This window comes from Thunnus albacares, chromosome 12 (genome assembly GCF_914725855.1).
Source record: "Thunnus albacares chromosome 12, fThuAlb1.1, whole genome shotgun sequence".
In the NCBI taxonomy this organism is placed as follows: domain Eukaryota; kingdom Metazoa; phylum Chordata; class Actinopteri; order Scombriformes; family Scombridae; genus Thunnus; species Thunnus albacares.
Genome location: NC_058117.1, coordinates 12,343,694 through 12,354,310, shown reverse-complemented (window position 1 = coordinate 12,354,310; position 10,617 = coordinate 12,343,694).

The following is a 10,617-nucleotide window of genomic DNA, read 5'->3' as shown; positions in this document are numbered from 1 at the left end:
AAAAAAAAATACTTTGGTGGATTTTAGTATTTTTTTCTAAAACATTCTGGTTCACCAATGAGCAGCAAAGAAAAAAAAATCTTTCAGGTTCTCGATTGTAAGAGGTAATTTGCATAATTAGCCCACTAGATGGCACCAGAATGTCTCAGAAAGGACATTTCTCAGTCCTGCCACATCCTGACTGGAATCTCATCCAGTATTTTGGTTTACCAGAAAATTTAAGACTCTTTGTTGCACTGTAAAATTAAATTGAACAAAGATGTATGCAATCGTATGAGCTGCCTGTTGACCATAATTCATTTTCTAGTGTTTCCTGGTGGACCACATATTAAAAGTCTTCATAGGCATAACACACCCCTCCACATCACACTGGTATTTTAATGCACACTAACATAATGATGTGAAATCTATTGCTTCACTGGGACTGGTGATTTTTTTTCTGTGCAGGCTTTGCTGCTAAAAATAAACTGGAATAAAACAGACCAGGAGATCAATATGGATTCAAACAAATCAGCCTATTGGGACCTTAGTTGGCTATATGCAGTAACACGTATTCTTTCTTTTTCTGTATACACACACACACACACACACACACACACACACACACACAGGGGAGAGAGAACAGAAAAAAATAGTGGAATTAAGTACAAGTGAGAGAAAACAAGCACAGGAAGACACTGCAGTGAGTGCACGTGTGTGTGTGTGTTTGTGTGTGGTAGGTACACATGTGCATGTGCTCTGGCAAAATGTGTGAGATGGAGTAACGAATGTCACTCAGGGTGACAAGTCAGCCATGTCGGCTCATGATGGAATGTGTGATGGACAAGGATCAGCAGCCACCTGCCCAATTGTCCTAGAATGAAATTGTCCCTATCCTCGCTTTTTCCCCCATGTTTTGTCCTTCTACCTCTACACACACACACACACACACACACACACACACAGATATACCACCCCCTGACCTCAATGTGACTTACCTGATTAAATAAAGGGTTTATTATTGACTTTTAGTCAGACGGGTATACTGCACCAGTCCAGTGGTGCAACTGATTAAAAAGGAGCAATCCACCGATTTTACACATAAAGGTCCCATTACTCGTCATGGAGAGTTCTACTCAGCCTGTAAAAACAGCTGTATGATGTCTTCCGTGGTTCTGATGAGGTATTCTAATATCTGAGAAAATACCTGGGATGGACTCTGCATTATAGACAGAGGGTGTTCAGTTTGAAATTAAGTACTGAGGTACATTATGGGAATTGTATGATCCAGGGTTTTGAAGATCAACTCACCTCAGCCTGTGCTTCAGTTTTGAGCTGCCAGTCTTATGGAATGCAATACTACATTTCTGGAGTACCCCTAAAATAAATTGTTAAAGATCCCCTCCAGACATGTTTTAAGATGTATATAAAACACTACACTTTGAATAATAATTTGTGTCTAATATGTTAAAAAAAAAAAAAGTTCAATTACCTTGTTAAAATCCTTAAAATTACATCTACCCCTTCTCCCTCATTAAAAATTACAGAAAATATGTATATGCAAATATTGTTCATTTCAAAAGTTATATTGTTGGATACACGCTGTCTCCTACTTCTCTGAAAAGTCCATTCTCAGTGTTTGTGCACTGGAGGCTTCAAGTTTCCACATCACAAATTAGCTCCAAACTAGTTGTGATGTCACAAATCCTGCTCATTAGGCACACCCCTTAAACTCAGATTTTCAATGAACACAGAGAAATTTTCCTTCTTCAGCAGATGAATGTGAAAACAGCCTTCTACTGTCAAACTCTGCACATTCATCATTCTGCACAGTGAAGCTCAAACATCAAACTAAAGTAACAAGAAAAACACATTTTTGAGTGGAGGGGGACTTTAAGCACTGATGGAAAATATGAGTCTTGCAGTGCCCTGCATGGTTTCTGGGTGGAGTCCACTTAGGCTCATCTTGTTACCTCCCACAGTCCAAAGTCATGCATGTCAGCTGGATTGAAGATATGAAAGTCTTTCTCTGTCTGTCTGCTTCTGCTGTTCCTCCTCCTGCTTTCTGCCCAGTGCATGCTGGGATAGTCGTCAGCACACCTGTGACTTTGAATAGGAACAATACAATCATGATTATCATAAGCTTAATGTAAAATATCTAGTAGTGACCATGGTCACAGAGCTCTAAAATTCTCTTTTTAAAAAAGATTTCATGAACTTAAAGAGAAATGATGGAGCAGCGGCATCTGTAGGCTACCTGGGGTGAAATGGGCCGTCACAATGCCAAGCTTTCATCTGCAGGAAACATAACAAATGCCTTTGTTCTTTCAAAGGAAAAAGGGGCGAAAGCCTCAACAAACAGGGAGAGTGTGCAATGTTTGTGTGTGTGTGTGTGTGTGTGTGTGTGTGTGTGTGTGTGTGTGTGTGAAAAGAAGAGAGAGGGAAGAGGAGCGAGACAGAGAGCAGAGAGAGATCAAAGCAGGGGGTATGTTTTTGAATCTCTGTGTGGGAGGTGAAGCCTCACCTACCCAGAATGCCTTGCCTTACTCCTTACAGCCCACTCAGGTTTTTAGGAGCATCACTTCTCTTTGCAGTGAGCAGATTATGATACTGCCTCTTCATCAGTCATCTCCAGCTATTCTCAGAGAGTCTGGAAACAGTGACTTGATGTGAACCTGCAGTCAATCTCTGATTTGTGACACATAACCTCCATCTCCCACATACAGTTCAATATGTGCGTTTTAATCATAGACAACTGGCAGCACAGAGTACTGAGCAAACAGTCTACAACATATCAGTGTTGGTTTTCATCTCACTATAGAAGATTACTAGTCAATTGGATCAGAGCCCATCCCCCCCTTTCCCAATCTCGTGGAGGGATCGAAGCGTCTCTTTTAAACTCAGCGTGAGAAGATGCAAACAGATGTCTGTCCGTCCACACAGAGAGGATGTCATGCCCCCTCACACACAGATGAAAAGCCGTGAAAGTCTCTGTGTTGCGTTGTGAGTGTCTTAAGGCAGTGTTTATCTTTGGCAGGCTGAAGAAAACAAAGCCATCGATTTCTAATCCTAATCCCCTTCTACTGCTTCTCTCCTATTGATCATCTATCCATCCTTAATGAGATGGAGGGATAGAGGGATGGAGGGCTGATGAAGGACAAAACTTTCCGTGCCAGTGTGCTGCCGTCTTTTCCTCTACCCATCTCTTTCCAATCTGTCTCTCGCTCTCGGGGCTTTCATTAAATTGACATTCTTTGTAGTGGAATGGAAAATAAATGCTGCCTGGCACTTTTGTAGAGGTTTATCAAACATGGAGGCTTGCAGAGCTGTGGAGGTTTGCCTAAATATTTAAAGTGGATGACACGGATGGATGCACTAAACATACAGAAGCACATGCATGCATACACAGCAAGAGTGGATTGAATTTCAGTCCAAACACCAGTCATGATATGCCTGCCTGTGTGGTATCATGTCTCTGATAATAACACATTTCACTTCTGCTCTGCTTATGGACAATCTATGAATCATGATCTCATCTACCTGATCTTAAAACAAATATTATTGAAGCTGTGCAGTAAGACAATTCCTTCTAGCTGGTACTTGCACATAACCTTTGTGTCTGTTCTCACTGGTCTATGTCACAGCGGAGTTGGTTTGATGCTCATTTTAAGTCAACGCTATCACTTTTAGAACTTTAGTCAGTCATTGCTCTAATTGTGTCTATTGTTGGCTTAATATGTATTTTTTTGAAGTATATACAGTATGTATATACATATGTGGTGGATTTTACAGGTAAAGCAGATGCTACATGACTGTTGTCTGTCTTATCTTTCAATCACAAAAGTATGACGACATCATTTGGTTTAAACAAACCATTGGGCAGATGTTGACAGATCAGTGACCACAAATGTAAGTGATCTTCATGTCCAGTTTTAGATTTCTGTTTAAATTACTGGCAGGGAAATGTATTGCATGAAAATGGAAATATTATTGATATTCTATATATTATTTTAGAGTTATCAACACCAAGATCCCAAATTAACGGGAGGATAGAAAGGCATGGAAAAAGAGTATGTTAATAAAAACTGTCTGGGAGATGAGTACTTTTTTCAAGTGGAAAAATGCAAGCATAGCAAAAATTGGAAAATATACTTGCTAATGTGCTCTTAAAAATATTAATCTATTTTTAAAGCTGCAAGTATCATTTTCTTATTATTACTAAAATACCTGAAAGGTATTTCAGGTATTTTGAACCCATAGTCAATTCTCACCTAACACTGCAGTTCCCCTCAGCTCATTGTTTTGGTTTTACAGCTCACAGCTTGACTTGTTTTGGTCCAGTTTTACAGTTCTCACCAACCTCGTTTTCTACAGCCAGGGCCAGATAATTCCCTCAGACGTTGGTGGAGATCAAAATAGTGCTAAAAGGAGAGTTAATACATTTACATTGCCAGGAACATGACGTGCTTGCTAACACGTTCATAACTTTATAAGGTGATAATATGTCAATGGTGCGTTTATAGCTTGTTCCACTTCCCATAGGTGGCTAAAAATAAATCACTTGGGGGCAGTGGAAACTAGCTGTAAACACAACACTGTCAAAAAATCACCTTTTAAGTTAATATGGTGAATTTATTCGCAAACAGTTTTTTATTTACACATCCAGCAGTTACAGAGCAACATTATCATTTATTTGGAGTCATGTTTCTGTCCACCTGATGAATGTATAAATTATTTTGGCTCTACTTTTGGTCACTTTCAACTCTTGACAGAAATATCTGGCTCTTTAGCTTCTAAATGCTTCTCTATGTTCATCAGCTATTTGCTAACTTTGTCTGTTTGCTGCTGAGAAGGTAGTGTGCAGGGGGTTTTTAGAGCTTTTTATCAGAAAATAACTGCCTGCTCTGGCTGAAAACAACAGTGGTGAGAATGAACCAATAAAGTTGCAGCCAGACAGTTAAAGAATGAGCTGAAACTCGCTATAAAGTGTAAAGCCAAGGGGAGCAGCAGAGTCACTGATAATTCTATCTGGGTTCCTCACTTTGAGCAAGGTCTCTCACATTAGGCATTGTCCTTTGATACATTATTATTATGAAAATATTGATTATTGCTGCTTTAAGGTAATTTTGTTCTTATTTTATTATATATGTAATTTGTACTCCATACTGTCACATTCACCAAAAAGTTAACTTTCTGGCAATTAATTAGAAGTTTGGCATTCAATGTCTTGATCAAGGACACCTTGACAGCACACACTTGCTGGCACAGGGATCCGAGTCTCTGCAGTTTTTTAAACCACTTTTACTTAAAGCTCAAGGGCAAATTAGTGAAGAAAACAATCTAATTTGAATTCTCACTTTAATTTTTTTAAGACGGAAGACCAAATTCTAGCTGTAATCTTCATAATGTATGTCAGTGCCTGATATCTTTCTGGTGAGGACAAATAACTAGAATTATGTAAAATAACAAGAGTTCCTCTCCAACTCATTTCTGTTATGACATGAAATACAGTAAGAGATTCCACTGCAGTAACAAATTCTCATGGCACTGAAAAAATGAATGCTTGACCCTTTGTAATCCTCTGTTTTCCTGACACTGTGACCACAGCATGATTTGAAAGGAGCTATAATTCATTTGATTGAGCCATTTGAGGGGGAATTTGTGAGAGGAATTATTCTATGGACTTACTCAACCCTAAACCTGGACAGACACAGTGTCAAACACTGAATTAGACTGCGAGGAGCAGAGAAAGGTTCATACATTTATTAGAAAGATAAACCCCTTGAGATGAACCATCTCATTTTCAAGGGGGTCCTTAACATAAACATACAGAAAATACAGTACATAAAGCAAATACACTCACACATACACAGACAAAAGATCTCCCAGGCCTAGCCACTCCCACTCCCACTGATCTCCCCCAAAATACATACAGTAAATGTACACATACCCATACAAAGCTATATACATACATTTACATGCACGTACACATTAGAGATAAATTATTTCCATATCTAAAATTTAATCAGAGGCAAGAGCAGGTTGTTTGAAGATAAGTAAAAAGAGATGCCTTAAAGAAATAAAGAAGGTAATAGATCTAAGTGAACTGGCAAGTTGTTCCAATCAGATGGAGCTTTAAATTTAAAGGCACATCACCCCATTTCTTTAAAAATTCTAGGAATGGAGAAAAAAGTATACTCAGTATTCCTTAAACTATACGATGACCTATATGGAATTAAGACTTGTTTTAAGTAAGAAGGGTAGTTTAAGAAAATGCATTTAAAAATAAATTGTAACTAGTGAAAATGTCTTCTGGATTTAGGTGTTAACCAGTTTAGCGACTCATACATAAAACAGTGATGGGTTCTATAAGGACACCTCAAAATAAATCTACAGAAACTATTATAAACCACATTGAGGGGACGAAGATTTGTCTCTGAGGTATTCTGATTATCTGCATAATCTAGTATTGGTAATATCAACTGTGAAATAATTCTTTTTCTGACCTGTAGGGTGAAACAGTTGATAGAATGATATAAAAATCTCAGGCTACAATTTCTTCTCTTAATCACTGAGTTAATATGTGGCTTAAAAGAAAGTTGAGAATCAAGCCAGAGACCCAAATATTTAAATTCCTCCATTTTCTCAAGTGGTGTCCCATTTAAGAAATGAATTCACCAATTATTGGTCAAATGCAAAGAATTGGGTCTACTGCCAAACAACATACTATAAGACTTCTTCTTATTCAGTAGAAGTTTGTTAAAAGAAGACCATTTTTGAGTGGCATCAAAATCAGAAGGTAATGTACAGTATCATCTGCATATAATTGAATATGACTATCAGAACGGATTTGTGGGAGATCATTAATAAAAATGGAGAACAGCAACAATCCTAGAGATTAATTTTGAGGTACACCTTTTTCCATAATCAAAAAATCTGACTGACTGCCCTGATAAGAGACACACTGACATCTGTGGTAAGGATATGAATTGAATCAAAGCAGAGAATGTTGAAAGACCAATAGCACAAAGTTTGTCAAGCAGCAGATAATGATCAAACAGCCTTAGTAAGATCTATAAATATTGCACCTGTAAGCATGTTGTTGTCCAATGAAGAGGATACATCATTGATGAATTTTAAAAGAGCTGTGGTTGTAGAGAAGTTAGATCTGATAGATGATTAAAATATAACTTTTCAAACACTTTTGCTATACTGTTAATAATGTAAATAGGTCTATAGTTATTGAGATCGAGAGGATCACCAGTTTTCTGGCACATTTCCAAATTAATGGAATTTCACATGTAGATAAAGATAAATTGAATTAATCAGGCAGAGGATATGCCAGAACATGAGAAGCAAGTTTAATGAACTTAATCTCCAAACCATCTGGACCAGCACCACTGCCTGAACTTAGATCACAAATAACCTGCTGAATATAAATTGGACTGATTCTTCCAAAGGAGAAGGAGCTACCACATATAGAGTTAATGAAATATCAGAGTAGGGAAAATCAGAAAATTGTGATCTGCAGACAGAGGAGAAATGCTGGCCAAAGGCATTAGCAATTATAGAGGGATTATTAACACTTACTACTCTAGTATGAGTAGTAGGGCTTTTAGTGGATTTATTGGATATACTGTTGATTCTGTTCCAAAACTGTTTAGGGTTACATAAATCATTAGCCAAACAGTATTTATAATAATTAGATTTAGCATTTCTTATTTTGGTTTTACATATATTCCTTAAATGTTTATATGAATACCACTCAGCAGAATCCTTTCTTGACTGTTATTTTTCCCAGGCCTTATCCCCCTGTTTAGAGACTTACAAAATTGTCATTAATCCAAGGTAAATGTCTACCTTTAACCTTAATTGTTGTCCAGGGTGTATGTTTGTCTATAACATAAATGAACTCAGTGTAAAATATGTTCCATGCTTTTTCAACGAAATTGTTAACTGAAACCTGTCCCAATTTATGGCAGTTAAGTCTTGAATAAAAAGTTCCTACCACCTGTACTTTGATGCATCTTGGTGGAAGATGAGGTACTTTAATCTTCCAAACACAAAAAATAATGGAATGGTCACTGAAACAGTCAGATAATATCCCTGATTTTATAATTCTATCAGGATGGATGACAAGAATCCAATCTAACAAGGAATTAGACCTGTAATCAACCCACTTACCAGTTGAGTTAGAATTATACTGCCAAATAGGTTTCAATCATTGATAGATGAACAATCTCGCCAATTTCTGTTAAAGTCAGCCAAAATAATCATTTCATTTGGACGATCTAAAGAGTTAATGGTAGACAAAATACACTTTGTGGATTCTGAAGGAGTATTTGGAGGTTTGTAAATATTTCCTAGTCAGTGGTCAGTTGTTTGTTTTCATGTAAACTTATTTTAACAGAGATATTCAAGTACGTAGTGTTCTCTTTTGGCATAAAAAGCTCTGAAGACAAAATTGAAAAAACACATGTAGCCACTCCTCCCCTCAAGCACCCCTATCAGCTCTGTACAAAACATAGTTTTCAAGTTTACTTTCATTATCAGAGGTATTACTATTCATCCATGTCTCAGAAAGTGTAATTACACTAGATTTATTATAAACCAGCCAGGCTCTTAAGAGATCAATTTTAGAAGCTCCTAATATTCAGATGAATAACATGTAGGCGTTTAGTGTTAATTATGCAGAGATAGCAATAATCAAACAAAATATTCACATAAGTACATCAACATATTATGTCCCGGCTATAGGATAATAACAAAAGAGGGGCAGAGGGTAAGGGTAGATAGCAAGAGACCAGCACACACACACACACACAGCTCAGTCTGCAAGTTTAGCAGGGGATAGTGTGATTACATTGATACATTTAAATTAGACTGAATAATTGGGAATAATATATTGTGTCACAACTAATATTCAACATTCAAAGATCATGATCAACCATAGGCCTATATATATTTATATACACACACATACACACATGTATATACATGTATATGTATGTACGTATGTATGTATATGTACACACACACACACACACACACACACACACATACACACATACATACATACATACATACATACATACATGTATATATATGTGTGTGTGTATATATATATATATATATATATATATATATATATATATATTTACACACGTTTCCACAATCATTCACTACCCATCAAATAGGCCTTCTGAATGAGACTAATTTAACCAAGGATATCATCTGTCACAAACATTCACAGCACAGACTTTATGACAGATCACTGCGTCATGACGCCTTACATTATGGTTTACAGCAACAAAAAAAAAAAAAAAAATCACATGGCCAGATTGGTTTAACAGCATGCCTCAGTAGATACAAAGTTTTTTTTAGAATCAAACGTCAGTTATAAGACCCAGCAACTCAAAGGTATGCTTTACCATCCTAACAAATTGATGATAGAAACAAGAAAAAGAGTACTTAAAATGAGAGAAAGAAAGAAGATTTATCACCTGTGGAGTTATGGTGATTGATCGAAGGATTGATCAGCATCATCAGGGCAGCAAAACAGTAAAGGTTTACTCTCAGTCATAACTCTCAGCATGGTAGGACAGAGTAGAGAGCAGTCCACGTTTTGGAACACCTGCTGTTGATGTCGGAGATCCTGAGACGGTATTTGTGTTGTTTGCACACAGACTTGTAGGATTAATGTTAATCACAGTAGTATTCCCTTTGGGATCATGGGTAAACAATAAATCTCATGTGGGAGGTCCACTGGTCACACCCCACATTCCTGAAGAGTCACCTCTGAGAGCATCTCATATCCTGAACTTAACTGAGGTACCATCAGGATGAGGAAAGAAATACAAGATTAATTAAATTGCAGGAGTACAACCCTGAAGAGCTTTCACCAAAAACCTTGAACCTTGAAAAGTCTTGTTTTACAAACACATTTCTTTGTTTGCAGAGATTTGAAGAAAATAAGATGGTTTTGGATATATAATGCTTGTCACTGCAAAAAAATGGCGCCCAGGGGATGTTTCTCCCTAAGTGTGTGGTAATGGCTGCAGAAGAAGTCATTAATAGCAGGCTAATGTGTGTCAGATGCTACCTGCCCAGCAGCAGCAGCAGCAGGGGAGAGAGAGCCAGGACATGAGTGACTGGCCAGCATAATGAGAGGGACATGGCCTGCCAATTTGGGCAGCTGCTTCTCTAGTGGGACTGAGTGGTGTGTGTGTATATGTGTGTGTGCGCACACACGATTTATTTCTTCTTGTTTTCCTGTACTCTCTCTGCTTCTTCTCTCCATGTACTTCTAGCAGCATCTAGAAATACAACCATGCACACATTCTCAGACACACATGTACACACTTAGAGACGACCTCATCAGGGTTACCGTGGGAATGCCTGTGGCATTATGTCAGTCATTGAGGTGATGCCTTTAATCCTGAAACAAATTTAGACTTTGTGTTGTGTGTCTCCGGCTGTGTGTGGGTGAGCGTGCCCGTGTGTAAAACCCAATCTCACACCCATTAGATTACGGCTGGCCGCGCAGCAAAGACACCCCACCGCCACTCCCACATGGAAGAGCAGGCAGGATTAGCCAGCTCTATACCCACCCTAATCTGGGGACAAAAACCCACAATC